Below are 15,344 nucleotides of genomic sequence, written 5' to 3'. Positions count from 1 at the left end.
ATTAGTATGTTCGGCTGGTGATTTGGGGAGTTTTTGATGATAGCTGGGCTTCACATGAAGCCCTTCCTCTGCTTCTCTTAAAGAGAAACTCTCAGGTGTTCAGCCTGTTATCAATTGTAGACTTTTAAGTTAAGGAAAAACTCTTCAGTGAGAGTAGTCAGGCATTTGATGCCATTGGCTGGACTGAAAGAGGTATGGTGCTTCCCTATAGAGAAAGAAAGGGCAAGGTCATTTTTAGGTCTCGCGCCTGCGATTGCAGGGCAAAGCCCTGCTGTCGCAAAGCGAGCCTATAGTGATCGTTTCTGCTTTCAAGGACTAAAGAGGAGAGGACAAGAGACTGGCACGCGCACGCAGCCTGCCGGAATCGGATCAGGTCGCACGCGCACACACACAGCTACACCCACACACGCACACGCGCACACCCCCCCCCCCACTCACCCCCACTCACCCCCACTCACAGGGCTCTTTTCCCGCTGCGCTGCTACGGGATGTTCTGTGAGTTGGAGAGCCTTCCTCGCACCGTTATGCCTTGCCTGCTCTCTCCCAGGAACCCCATCATTCCCGGAATCCCTGCTTTCTTCTGGGCTCCCTCTGCCTCCAAGGTGCCGTGCTCCGGACGAGCTACGTCACCGCTAACCTGCTACAGAGGCGGGGAATATTCCGGAACGTCGCAGGCTCATGCCTATCAAAGTAGAGCCCGCCTCTCTCGCCTGCGTTCCACGCTGCAGAGGGCAGTCCTGTGGGGTGGGTGGCACACATATACACGTGTGCTGGGTAGAGTGTTGTGTAACGGAGCACGTTGAAATATTCCCCCACTGATGTACAGTGCCACTGACCTACAGTGCACTTTATGGGATGCATGAATATGCTGCCACTGACGAACACTACAGTGCGAGGGGGAACTTGGCAATGCACCGCCGTGGAAGGTGCCCTCGATTGCACGGAGGGCATGAACATACACTGTCACCCGTGAAGAATGCACTTTGATGGGGACCTTCTAAAACTTGCTAACAGTCTCTGGGCATCGGTGGCACTTCATTAAGAGCAGTTTAACACCCACATGTAGCGACAGAGAGGGGCCCATTCCAGCTGTGCAGAGTCTCCCACTGCGCGGCAGCACGTGCGGTGCACTGTGAGCAACTTTTGAACCGTCTGAGCTCCAAACAAAATCATTTTTTGCTAAAATGTACAGATTATGCGGTAGATGATGGGTTCTGTGGCAAATGCGGCAAATCTATAATTTGATCAATATGGCCGCACCGCACAAGCACATGCTTCCAGGGGCCCTCAGTGAGGGACTGCTTTGTGTATCCTTGCACGGAGGAGAGGACCAGGTCACTTCATAATGCTAGGGGGTTCTTATGAGATTTAAACAGCCTTGTGCATTGCAAAGGGAGACTCCCAAATAGCCCAAAAAAGAAGGGAGACAAAGTCCTCCTGTGGTCAGATCTGTGGGGTTGGCAGTGTCCGGCGTCTACAGCGGAAGGCTCCTGAGGGACCCGGGGTGACAGAAGCAGCACAGACCTCAGGCCGAGCCTGAACCAAGGATGGGAGGCAGAGAGGAGCACAGACAACTTTCAAAAAACCCTGCACGCATGCACCACAGCATACCAGGGGTGTGCAGCAGCGCCCCGCTGTGTGCCCTACAGATCACCTACTGCCTCGTGTACCACAACCAGTGGCAAAGTTGCATAGTGTGGGGCCTGCGTGTGACCTCATGGTCACAGGATCAAGTCCTGGTGGGCTTACTCAGCCTTTCATCCTTCTAAGGTCGGAACAGCGAGTACCAATGAGTTGTTTAACAATGAGCACCTGCTATTCAGCACCAAAGTGCCCCCGGGTGAACGTGCTGTTTACAAGTCCACGTGACGTGGTATGTTTGTGTTATGTTAGTCCACACACGCAGGGCACTGCCACTTACAGACCCTGCACCGCAGCCCTCACCGCATGCAGCCCCCCACATTGCACCCCGCCCTCAGAACCTGGCATGCGGCAAAGGGCACCACCGCCCAGGGTGTGGCATAACCACAGCAGCGCCATAGTGCACCCTCACTGCTACCAGGGAGAGTGAACCTTCACCCCCAACACAGCCCACTCACCCCCCCCTCCACTCAGAACAGTGACACGCAATATGTGGCGCAGTGCCCCGCACAGATGGCACCGCATCATTCTTCCTCCCGCAGGGCCTGGCTGTCCGGGGCTTTGTTAGCACCAGAACAGCAGCGGTGGGACCAGTTACCCCTGGGAAACACCGGGCGGTGGGAGTCACGGTAAATTGAGCAGGAGCGCCCTCTATAGGACAGCGGGGTGAACTGCCCGCACCTGGTATTAGCAAACAGACCAGTTACCGCCAGTGGGACCAGTTACCGCATGGAAACACTGGGGAGTGTAAGTCACAGCAACTACGCGCGGTACAGTATACAACACATATCTGAAAATGTTATTTAAGATAATATTTGCATGATACATAATAAAATATTACTTAAAATGTTAATAATAAAAATGTATTGCTAAAGAATTATAGTTAATTACCACCCCACCATTTATCCTTACAAATAAAACAACTCACACCAAACATATACATTAAACAAGCATTTGCAATGCAATAGGTCTCACATTTACGCAAGTTTAAGCTATTGGCCTTAAAAATAACAATGCATTTTATTTATGTTTTAAAAATGGAAACAAAAATAAGGCATTGTCATTTGCAATGTCAATAGCTCAAACTCACATAAATGCGAGACCTATTGCATTGCAAATGCTTGTTTGTCTTGTTCACATCTCTTTCTGTTTCCAACATGTGAGATTATTATGCAGTCAAATGATGGCATGATGACGTATGTATTCAAGGAGTATAGCAAAAACATACTGTAGTATCCTGCATTTGTAATGAAATGTATTTTACACCTCCTGCTCAGCCAGTGCCTGTGCTCTATGCTCAATAGAATGTTGGATTATTGATGTGCCTCGGAATCTTGGGACGCAGAGAGGGAAGTGTCAGTTGGACATGGGCTGAGCAGCAGACAGGCTGCTCCTGGTGGGGCTCTCCTTCACAACTTAACTACTTGGTGCTTTGAACTATTCAACGGGCTACCTGCTTGAATAAATCATATTTAATTACAACCTTCCTGCGTGGCCCTCCTCACTACATTTATTTGGCGACGAGCTGACGAAGAACCTTTGTGATAGATGTGGATTTCAGTAACCTGGCTACCAAAAGAGGAACCAGAGATGGCGCAATCTACAGAAACTACAGCTGCAACAACCACAAGAAGCACACTAGGAGGTATCCACAGAAACATGAAGAAAAAATGTGTGTTCCACTCAGAACCACAAAGACGACACCAAAGAAGAAACAAATTATTCACAGAAAAGAAAAGAAGGTAACAATACAATTAAGATGAAGCACTACGCCGTTCAACCCCACCAGTGTCCTCACCATCGGACAGCCCTAGCCCAGGCGTGTTGTGCTCTTCTACTCTACACTATTTGGACATTGTAATTATCTCTACAATCCGCCTTTTATAACTTTCAGTCACCTGTCTATTCCACCACAATTTCAAAACTATGGTAAGAGTATGCGGTCGTGGAAGGTCTGTCTACATTCTATATTAAGCAGTATGGGAGTTTCCAGTGTATGACTAGGAACTGTGTGTCTAACACTGTTGGACGGCGCTCCCTGCATTGTGGGATCTTGTGCACATTCTGCTGACTTTCATTGGGGGTTGCCTTCAACACAGTGTTTGCTGTTTTCTTACAACCAGCCTCTGTGGTGCTCCACAGCTGCTGCCTCCTACTGAGTTGGATGTCTTCAACAGCGTTGAGGTAACACGAGTGTGGGTGTTTTCACATCTCTACACCACTCCTGTGTTCCTACAGACAACGTATTGCCCGTGATATATTTTCTAAGGATGGCTTTAGTTCATGCCTGTCACATTGGGCAAAGATGTGATTGACTTTCGTTCTGGGCTATGCAAGAAATTTGGGATTCCTTATTCCATGCTCATGTTATGCTGAGGGGACAGTGCTGGTGAATTTTGTGCCATGCTTTCTGGAAGTGTTCCGGTCACCGAAGGTTTTCTGTGACTGACTTTCTTTTTGCTTTTCATCTAGCATGGCCACTCATGATATGCCCCGACGACCACCACTCTATTCGTCACCCCGTACCGCGTACCTCGCCTGAGAAACCTCCGTTTTTCATCACGGCCATCACTTGCGATCCCGGTTTTTCACGTCTTACTTCACGCACTAGAATTCAGGTTCACCCCTCCTAGCTCTACACTTGTTGAATAATTTTAATGTGTTTAACCTTCACAATTGAATGTCTTTCTCATGAAGTTCTAACGAATTATGTAACTTCAGTTGCTTTTCCTAATGGTCTTGTACTGTATTTTTCCTCTTTCCCCCCTTAGGCAAATGAGGCTTTTAACTGTTAGGCATTTATCACATGTCCTGATGATGATCCACATATCGTGTTAAACGGATCGAAACGCCGTAGACAACCTTGTGCACCTTATACAATTGAAAAACCTATATGTCCCTTAAAGTGTAAAGGTGCAAGTAATGTTCTGTTGTACGTTTGAAACTGTGCAATTAACAGTATAACAGAACCCTAAGCTTTCGCCTAAAAGCCCTTTGTGCTATGTTCTGTTTCCTTTTATATGTTTTACGTGTGTAAAGTAGGGTACAGGCTTGTGCCTAACCTTGTATATTGTTTGTAAATATTGTCTTGCATCGCTAAATGAGTAAATATTCGACCTCTGTCCGGCTGGACATGTCAAATCAATATAGAAACGATTGCGTCTATATTTATTAGTTCTATCTCTGCGTATGTAAGGGACCACTGTTGCCTTAAAGAGTTTCATCTAGTTTAGGCATTATTCTCACCTCATAGTGTGCGCTACTGACACTGGAAATATTTTACATTCCTTACGTGTTGTGCGGTCTTTTTGCTGCCAGCTGGAGCATGCCGCAGGTGTAACCTTTATTCTGAATCAAGCTTTCTTGGCACTTTTTACCACACAACAGTTGGGCCGTTAATCCCATTCTGTGACAGTTAGAATCATTTTCGCACTCCTTTTTACCTCAAACAGCAGCCACGCGGGGCATCGAAGATCATCTATTACATCATCCACTCCACCGCGTGAGAACTGATTAAGGGATTGTAGGAGAGTAGGGTCTGCTTCCTATGGTCACCCCCACTTTTTTGCTGTGATTCTCTGGTTTTTCGACTTTAATGTGGCTATGGGCCTGCTAATCCGACCCACAGCCAGCTGTTCTCTATCTAAATTGATACCATGTACTATAGGTACATACCAGATTGGTTACTGGGTCACACTTGTGAGCCCATGTATAGTGTACCATAGGTACCCAGGGCATAGGTGTACCCTAGGCCTACCAGGGGCTGCAGCATGTATTGTGCCACCCCTGGTTTGCCTTCCAAACTGACACCACAGGTCTGTTCACACAGCCTGGGTAAGGTGGTGTAATCACCCCTTACTTAGATATAGTATACCTATATCTACCTTTATGTATAGACACATATACACCTATAAGCCACTCCTATGTTAGGCCTCGACAATCCTGGAGGCAGAGTGCTTGGTTTTATGTGAAAGGGTGCCCTAGCTGAGCTGAGCCCCTCTAAAGCTTTCGGAACCATCTCCTTATAGCTGTTCTATGATACAGCCATACCATATACTCTTAAGTGCATTATAATCCTTGCGGTTAATGCTAACTTTGGTTTGGCTTTATCAAAACATGTTGTGTAAGGTGTCAAACACTTTGGAATACTACCCTCCACCCCCCACCAATTCTGGAGGTGGGGGTAGCATTCCACCCTTCTAGAGGGAAAAGACACGTAAGTTACTGCTATACCCAGTTAAAGTTAAACAGAGCCTCAGCATCACAAAATGGACGCACTAGAATATAGGTTCACCCCTCCTAGCTCTACACTTGTTGAATAATTTTAATGTGTTTAAACTTCACAATTGAATGTCTTTCTCATGAAGTTCTAACGAATTATGTAACTTCAGTTGCTTTTCCTAATGGTCTTGTACTGTATTTTTCCTCTTTCTCCCCTTAGGCAAATGAGGCTTTTAACTGTCAGGCATTTATCACATGTCCTGATGATGATCCACATATCGTGTTAAACGGAACGAAACGCCGTCGACAACCTTGTGCACCTTATACAATTGAAAAACCTGTATGTCCCTTAAAGTGTAAAGGTGCAAGTAATGTTCTGTTGTACGTTCGAAACTGTGCAATTAACAGTATAACAGAACCCTAAGCTTTTGCCTAAAAGCCCTTTGTGCTATGTTCTGTTTCCTTTTATATGTTTTACGTGTGTAAAGTAGGGTACAGCCTTGTGCCTAACCTTGTATATTGTTTGTAAATATTGTCTTGCATCGCTAAATGAGTAAATATTCGACCTCTGTCCGGCTGGACATGTCAAATCAATATAGAAACGATTGCGTCTATATTTATTAGTTCTATCTCAGCGTATGTAAGGGACCACTGTTGCCTTAAAGAGTTTCATCTAGTTTAGGCATTATTCTCACCTCATAGTGTGCGCTACTGACACTGGAAATATTTTACATTCCTTACGTGTTCTGCGGTCTTTTTGTTGCCAGCTGGAGCATGCCGCAGGTGTAACCTTTAATCTGAATCAAGCTTTCTTGGCACTTTTTACCACACAACAGTTGGGCCGTTAATCCCATTCTGTGACAGTTAGAATCATTTTCGCACTCCTTTTTACCTCAAACAGCATCCGCGCGGGGCATCGAAGATCTATTACATCATCCACTCCACCGCGTGAGAACTGATTAAGTGATTGTAGGAGAGTAGGGTCTGCTTCCTATGGTCACCCCCACTTTTTGCTGTGATTCTCTGGTTTTTCGACTTTAATGTGGCTATGGGCCTGCTAATCCGACCCACAGCCCAGCTGTTCTCTATCTAAATTGATACCATGTACTTTAGGTACATAACAGATTGGTTACTGGGTCACACTTGTGAGCCCCTGTATAGTGTACCATAGGTACCCAGGGCATAGGTGTACCCTAGGCCCACCAGGGGCTGCAGCATGTATTGTGCCACCCCTGGTTTGCCTTCCAAACTGACACCACAGGTCTGTTCACACAGCCTGTGTAAGGTGGTGTAATCACCCCTTACTTAGATATAGTATACCTATATCTACCTTTATATATAGACACATATACACCTATAAGCCACTCCTATGGTAGGCCTCGACAATCCTGGAGGCAAAGTGCTTGGTTTTATGTGAGAGGTTGCCCTAGCTGAGCTGAGCCCCTCTGAAGCTTTTGGAACCATCTCCTTATAGCTGTTCTATGATATAGCCATACCATATACTCTTAAGTGCATTATAATCCTTGCGGTTAATGCTAACTTTGGTTTGGCTTTATCAAAACATGTCATGTAAGGTGTCAAACACTTTGAAATACTACCCCCCCCCCACCAATTCTGGAGGCGGAGGTACCATTCCACCCTTCTAGAGGGAAAAGACATGTAAGTTACTGCTATACCCAGTTAAAGTTAAACAGAGCCTCAGCATCACAAAATGGATGCTGCTGCCACAGACACGAGTCTGAACTCCTGTTGCTGGGGCACAATAGGTTTCCTGTCCAGGGAGGTGCCAGCTTCTCCTCAGACAGGGGTTTTGTGTATTGGGGCAGGGAGGGCTGCATTCAGTGAATGCATCTAGACACTGCCTGGGGCACACAAGGTGCTCCATGCATAGCCCGGTTCAAACCAGTTGCTGGGGCACTCCAGCCCCAGCCCTGGTGCAAAACTGGACAAAGGGAAAGGGGTGTAACCACCCCCTTACAGGTCAACCCATAGGAGGGACCTAGGCAGGTAATCCAGCCCCCATCCTTAGTATAAGTATAGGAGCTGTGTCCCCAGGACTTTAGACTATCCTGGAAAGAAACTTTGATACAGAACTCTTGGACCTTCGACATTCTATTCTGACTAGAAGACGGAAGACATCTCCCTTGTGGTCGAGGAGTGACCACCCTGTTCAAAAAGGCACCAACAGCAACTTTGCTGATCTGCAGTTTCAAGGCTCCCGCCGGAACCCAAAGATTCTGCGACTCAAGAGCTGGACTTCCAGACTTCTCTGACCCCGACCCACATCCACAGTATAGCTGAAACCCGTGGCAGATACGAGAGAAGCGGGACCAGACATCTTGGACATCCTGCATTTTGCTACCTGCACTCCTTTTCTGAAGCCTCAGTAAGTTGTGCATTGGGGTACGAGAATCCCCAGCCCCGAGCATCATTTTACCCAAAGCCCAGGCCCCCACACTCCGCGAGTGTCCAGTGGGCCCGCCTTTACATTTGTGCTCGACGCATCTTCCCGGTTCCTTGCCCGTTGGCTAGTGAGCCCCTGAAGACGCCATCTTGAATCTAACTTGCGATCCTGGTTGCTCCAGGCTCGCCCCAGCTTCCCTGCAAAGGGGAAGCTCCACAGATCTTGCTGGTCTGCAACACAGCCAATCTTGACATCCTGCGTGGGTTGCAGTTGCCAAGGCTTGTTGGGTCCAATCCGGATACCGACGCTGCAGTCATCTAGATCCATCATGGGACAGCTCGAATCCAGCTCCTGGTCATCGTCGATGCCTCCTGGACCTCGTGGCTGAAGAGACAAACTCACCTTCTTCACCTTAAAGCACCCGACATCGCCTGGTTCCTTCCTGGTCACTGGCTAGTGACCCAGACTCTGTCCCCTCTGCTTTCAGGTTCTTCACATCTCCGATCCACCCTTGGATCCACCCGGACACTTTTCCTCTGGCCGCCTGCAGCACTTCTTTGTAGCTCTCCATAGAAAACGACGACGAAACCCGACATCAAAAGACACCTATACACCCGGCTTTCGTGGGTGTGGTAACACGAGTATTCTGGTAGTCTCGAGGGTATTGGCCCTCCTAGTGTCTAAGTCTAAAATGGTTCCGTCCTAGTCCCGCCGGAAGTGTCCTTAACTTGTAACTTTGTAACTTTTACGAACTCCATAGAAAGTCAATGGGAACCCGCGCCTGTGTTTAGACACTGCACGCGACTCCCGTGGGTCACCTACTACTTAACCTTTGGTTGCTTAGTGTAGCCCCAGCGATTCTACAGGCCCTAGGCCGGCTTTCTAACTCTCACGTGGTACTAATACCACTTTCTTAGTATATGGTTAGTGATACCCCTAGGGCATAACGTATACTGTGCAACTTATTGTGTATTAATCGTGTGACTTGAATTGTATTTTTACCTCTGACCTCATAAAGAGTGCAGAGGGGTTGTGTTTAGATTAAATACATATATATTTGATATATACCTTGTGTGGTGTCCTTTCATTTGGTATTCAAGGGATTATATATGGTAAAACAACTTGCTTAACTCGCCTACTGAAGTCTTAGCTTGAAGACTGCTGGTTCATGCTACCACTAGGATAGCTTTCTATAAGGTTGACTTTACAACCACCATCAATAAGGGTCGATTAGACTGGTAGAAGGTGCCCACTAGAACTAGTGGACATCATATGCCAGGCTAACTTCTCACAGTGATTCTGTTTGGTGCACCAGCATGCTGTGAGCCATCCGGACTTGCGCACCATACTTGCCACCATCTTTTGGTTGGCAATTTCACACACAGTGCAGGACCCTGTTTCCTCTTCTGTTGTATCTCCTGTACAGCGCCGTGTTCGCGCTGTTTTTCATCTTTTCCCAAGAGGTCATCAATTTGGGAGGTCATCATTGCGGGTGAGTGCATTTCTCTTCCCCTTAGGGACGCTAACATTTTCCAAGTGCTCCAATGACTTCTCTTAAAAGATAAGATTCTGAATACAGTTGCACTATATTGTGACTGATCCTTTTGGGCCCACTACAGATTCTCTGTGTACTGCCTTTCATTTTCCTCTGTGGGTGCCACCATCACTATTGACTGCCACTACAATTTGCCTGTACCTATGGATGTTTCCAGCATGTGATACAGGACAACAGTGATACGCACACCTTCATCTTTGTCATTCAGCTTACGTTATTGCTTGGCAGTATTCTAGCCTATTGTATTATTTCATGTGTTCACACTATATCCATACACATAGGAGTGGCATAGGGTACTACTCACACTTTGCTTACTACACTATTGCGTACCTGGGCTACATCTTGCATGTATTGTTTCTGGGTACTTACCTGCATTGAGTTCATGGTTCTATATACATGTGTACATTTTACACAATATTCCTTCCTACACAGGGATGGGTTTGGGTCTAGCCCCATTTCCCACATATATTTGCCTACAAGGGTCACATACTGTTTTAACCCTTACACAGGGCACCATTGTATGGGTTACAGTCCCATTTACATTTATATAGGTACCCTCACACAGGCACCGTTACATGGGTCACAGTCCCATTTACATTTAATCAGTCATCCTCACTCAGGGGGTCTTATGGGTCATAGTCCCATCTCTACATGACACTACTGTTTTCTTCTACATGTCGGTTGACTTTACACGGCCTGCTATGGCATGGGCTTTTGTCCCATTCACAGTGCTCCTCACCCTCCTGCCTAGGAGTAGAGGACTGCTATGGGTCTCTGTCTCATTGGCTGTTACTTTCTCGCTATTCAATCGGTTATGTTACATTGTCGTTTTTATTACCCAACGCTATAAATTAATTCTTAATTGGTTTGTCTATTTGAAAATAGGAGAGGATAAGTGATACTGTTGGTATTTACTTCACTTCTTCTCTGTTTCTCATTTGTTCCGATTTCCTCTTGATGTCACTTCCTTTTCATCTTTGGAACACATTTTGATGTTATTTCTGCTTTGGTGTTTTCTTTCCCTTTCTGCAGTGTTCTTCTCCTTCTTCCTTGTTCTGGAGGAATTTCTTCCTTCTCTTCTCCCAGTGCTTGGGTATGTCTTTTGTTCCGTTCCCGTCGTGCCTTGTCCTTCTTTTCTTGCTTGCTTGCCTGCCTGGTTGTGCGTAAGGGTTGTCTTTAGTACGTCTGTCTCTCTCTATTTCTTATTTACTCTCTTGCGTCTCACTGTCTCCTTCTTTCTATTTCATTGTTGTGGAGGATGGGTTTATTCTATTTGCTTACTTACACTCTATCTTCTCCTCCTTGTCTTCGCCCATCTGTCTCCTCGCTCTGCTTTGCTTGCTCTTTTCCTTGATGTTCTCTCTGTTACTCCATTATTCCTTTCTAGCTATCTGTCCTTTGTTCACTCTCGTTCTATTTTATTCATATTTGGATTTGTGCTTTTCTTGGAAGGAAAGGGCATATGTAGTATCCTGCATTTGTAATGAAATTTATTTTACGCCTCCTGCTCAGCCAGTGCCTGTGCTCTATGCTCAATAGAATGTTGGAGTCATGATGTGCCTCGGAATGTTGGGACACAGAGAGGTGAATTGTCAGTTAGACATGGCTGAGCAGCAGACAGGCTGCTCCTGGTGGGGCTCTCCTTCACAACTTAACTACTTGTTGTTCTGAACTAATCAACATGTTACCTGCTTGAATAAATCATTTTTAATTACAATCTTCCTGCGTGGACCTCCTCACTACACATACAATGCGAGGTATTTCTTTTTTTATTTGACAATGCAGTGCTACCAACAGTTGATTTCCTGGCACTAAGAGGAGAAAATGATTAAAACAGAAGGAAAACATTACAAAGAAAGCTGTGTGTTAACAAAAAGAAAACTTTTGCAGCTCTCGTTGAATAGGAGGTATTTGTCTATCTCTTGTATGCTTTTAGGTAGCCCGTTCTAGAATCCCAGGGTCAGGTAGCTAAAAGAGTGCCCTCTTATGCATTATTTTGATACTTGGGTGATTTAAAAATGGGACGAGAAGCAGAGTGCAAGTTGCACAGAGAGGCATACTTGTATAACATCTAGAGAACCCAGGCTTTTTGGTGTCAAAGAAGACCCTATCCGTCCATAGACATTCAGGGCCCAATTACGAGTCTGGTGGTCTGAGGACCGCCAGACTCGTGGTGGCGCAGCGGTCTTGCAACCGCCACATTACGTCCCTAGTAGCTATACTGCCCTAGGACCCCCGACTCTGTCAGGGAACTGCGGTTCCCTGGCAGTGGCACAGCAGTTCAGAGGCATCTATATGCGTGCTGGGTCCGCCACGGTCCCGCCAAGTATATTATGACATTCATCACTGCCACTAATACATGGAGGTCATTCCTCCATGAAAACAGTGTAGTTGAGGAAAGAAAGGAGGCCCCCTTGTAGATGCAAAGAAGCGCTACCATGCCATGAACTTTTCAGTCCATGCCATGCTGTAACTTCTTTGAAGTTCCCATTGCAGTGCCTATTTTACAGGCACCATAATCAACAAAAAGGGGGAGAGAGAGAAGTTAAAGGTGGATTCCTTCTCCCAGGCAATGTAAATAAACAGCAAGAATCCACCGGATCGGGGAGGAGCTACGCTAGCAACCAAGATGGCCGCGTAAGCTCCCGGCTCCGCCGACCTCCGCCAGCAGCTCGTATATCCTGCTATCAATCCTGAATTCGCACCAGACTCCCGGGTTCATGAAGTATCTCTGCTTCTAAAGGTGTGATCCGGAGCTTTTTATCTTGTCGGATGCCGAAGATACGCGGTGTTCCCATTCTCGGCCTAACATCATGTGGAAGCCGGGGCCTCGATTTCTAGCTTATCCGGGTTGGAGTTGATCAACATCGGCCGCTGGACCTGGACTGAGCCCGGTCCCCCGAAGTGCACCGTAAACTGTTTGTTTTGGATGCTGACACTGGACGTTCTACACCGTGGAGACAACAGCGTACTGCACCGGTTGCCGTGTTCGGGGGTCCGACGCCCGGAGACCCTGCTACCTTCCCGGGGTCGACGGGCCGGGGCCCTCGCTGCCGGCGAAGGTGTCAATCTTGCACGATGGAGAGCGCCCATTGTTGTCATCGGATTCGCGTGGCCTGTTACCCCGAGGAAGCTGGCCTCCGGGGTTCGAATCCTGCTCTGCCTCTTCGTGAGAGGAGATGAGGCGGACGGAAGGCACGCCATCGCTACAGGCCGTCATGGCCGCCATTGAGGCGCTCCATTCACAATCCTCCGCTGTATTCCGGACACTGATCGTGCAAGTGGACGGTATCTTGGGACCGGTGCACGACTCTCCGTTAAGTCCTCATCTATCTGTGGTGCCAGCGGTGCAATGTACGCCTGAGACCAAGGTCCCCGAGCAGAACCCGGATTTAATGTGCTTTGTCGGCCCCCAATTCACAGCCAGCGAGCCCGTGATTGTCGCTAGCGTTCCCTGCTCGATCCTGCAACCGCCTCGTACAGATATGGACAGTCTTCTGTGCTGTAACAAGTTCATCAGTGACTGTTGGAGAGATTCGTTATTTCTGGACACTTTCCCTCGCTCGTTTCGTGAATATCGTGAACTTCTTTCCGGTTGTCGATCCTGCAACACTGACGTGGACTTTAACGAACGTTCTGCCTTTTCCCTTGAGATGGTGGTTCAAGTGAAAAAGACTCACGAAATACCGTACCGGCCAGGGTTGAACTTGAGTGCTTGGGTTTGATAAAATAGCTTGATTCAATGCCGGGATTGTCACATGTAACGTGATGGGAGTTGGGTGGTGCTTTGCTACACTCCCCCGATTGGTTTGTATATTTCGCTATATGTTGGTTTGATTATATCTCGGGGTGGTCGCTGCTGGCGGGGGGTACGGGAGACCGGGGGTATATTTGCTTTTACGACATTAACTCCTCCATCTTTTTCCCTTCCTTGGGGTTAGTTTAGTGGGCTACAGGCACACTGCTAGTGGGGTTAGGTCGTAGCCATCCGCAGGGGTGCAGGGTTGTTTTTTTTTCTTTTTTCTTTATTTTGTTCTATTACCTTTCTTTTTCCCTTTTCCCTTCTTCGCAAGAGATGTGGCATATTCTCCTGATCTTTTATTCTTCATATCTGGGTGTCGAGTGTCCGATTTCATATCCTGTATTCTGGATGGGCGCGATCCGATGATGTTTGCTTAAGGTTATCTGTACAGTATTGTTTTACCTCCGCTCTAAGCTGGTATTGATGTCTTTCAGATGCCTATAATTGTTGTGTATTTTCTTAATTGATTTGCCCGTTCACCTTTACGATATGTTCCACCAAATGATGCCCGATGTGTATATTTCTACTCTTGTGTTATAATTAATAAAAATATATATAAAAAAAAAGAATCCACCGGATCCTTTAGTGTGTTCCCTACTGTGGTGGGGAGCACATAGTGTTTTTAAAATACCCCTCACACACCAAAAGGACCCTTGGTGTCATGCTTCATCATTGGGGTCTTCGCACCCCTCTATGGGATGCGGCGTGCTGCGACCGACGGCTACGTGGGAGCACTGATTAAGAAGACTATGCGTGGTGCATGTGAGGGTTTTTTTGTGAGGATGTGGTGGAGTGATACAAGTGAGTGAATGTTTTAAAAAGAACCTGGCTCGTAGGGTAAGTCAAAAATAATTTTAATGAGCCCCCGGGCTGGTACTATTAAAAGGGGTGCAGGACGAGGTGTTCTTATGTGATATTAAGCACATCACCTCTTGGGCGCGTCAACATGTTTCGGAGATCAACTCCTTCTTCAGGACAGGGTGCACCACACCCCACCTTACTCACGTTTTTCTAAGTAAAAAAGTGTATTTACAAAGAGTGGAGAAGTAGAACTATAATGTGCCTACAGGTCTCAATAGTTGTCTGCCAATATGCAAAAAACTTAGGATTTTTTAGTACAATGCCTCATGAGCCTCTGAACATTGGGGGTTGTTGCTCTGGCCCAAATCGAGTTGTAGCAACCGGAATCACCTTGCTCCCCCGAACGCGGCTCCGCTGTGAATGAAAACAGCGCAGCCTCAACAAATCTAAGAGAACAGAAAAGGTAGGTTTGATGATAAAGAAAGGATGGGGCCTGCCTTTGCTCTTGGTTACAATCTTTCAGCTTATACTAGAACATGTTTTTTAAGAGGAACTACAATTGAAAAAAGGCGTTAACTTATCTCATGTTAATCATTCCTCTCATAGGTATCCACAATGTCTTAATTCTTGTGAGCGTGACCTACAGGTTCCTAAGAGTAAATTACATTTCATTATTATTTTCTTCCTTTATAAGGTAGGCTAAACACTGTTCTGTAGTCAAACTAAAAATCATTACCTTAGCTGTGCAGACACCTCATATATATATTGTTGATGGCTCACTTCTTTTGGTACAGTAATATGTTCGGTGTGTTAAAATCATTTAAAATCCGTCTCTCATCCAAAGGGAAACAGTTAATTTAGTTCTATTTCTTAATGCACAAACAATATATTCTGCTCCATTATCTATTGTTATCGACTTT

General features: G+C 46.5%; 1 protein-coding gene and 1 long non-coding RNA gene across 4 annotated transcripts in view; one reads left to right on the top strand and one right to left on the bottom strand.

The window, feature by feature from the left end:
* The window catches only part of TM6SF1 (transmembrane 6 superfamily member 1), a 622,619-nt gene that overhangs the window by 430,039 nt on the left and 177,236 nt on the right, over positions 1 to 15,344 (top strand). The window lies entirely within an intron of this gene.
* The window catches only part of LOC144826417 (uncharacterized), a 905,759-nt gene that overhangs the window by 889,885 nt on the left and 530 nt on the right, over positions 1 to 15,344 (bottom strand). The gene's annotated exons all lie outside the window — the stretch shown is intronic.

This window comes from Lissotriton helveticus, chromosome 3_2 (genome assembly GCF_964261635.1).
Source record: "Lissotriton helveticus chromosome 3_2, aLisHel1.1, whole genome shotgun sequence".
NCBI lineage: Eukaryota > Metazoa > Chordata > Amphibia > Caudata > Salamandridae > Lissotriton > Lissotriton helveticus.
The sequence above is the reverse complement of the archived record's forward strand: the minus strand, read 5'-3'. Positions and strand labels throughout refer to the sequence as shown.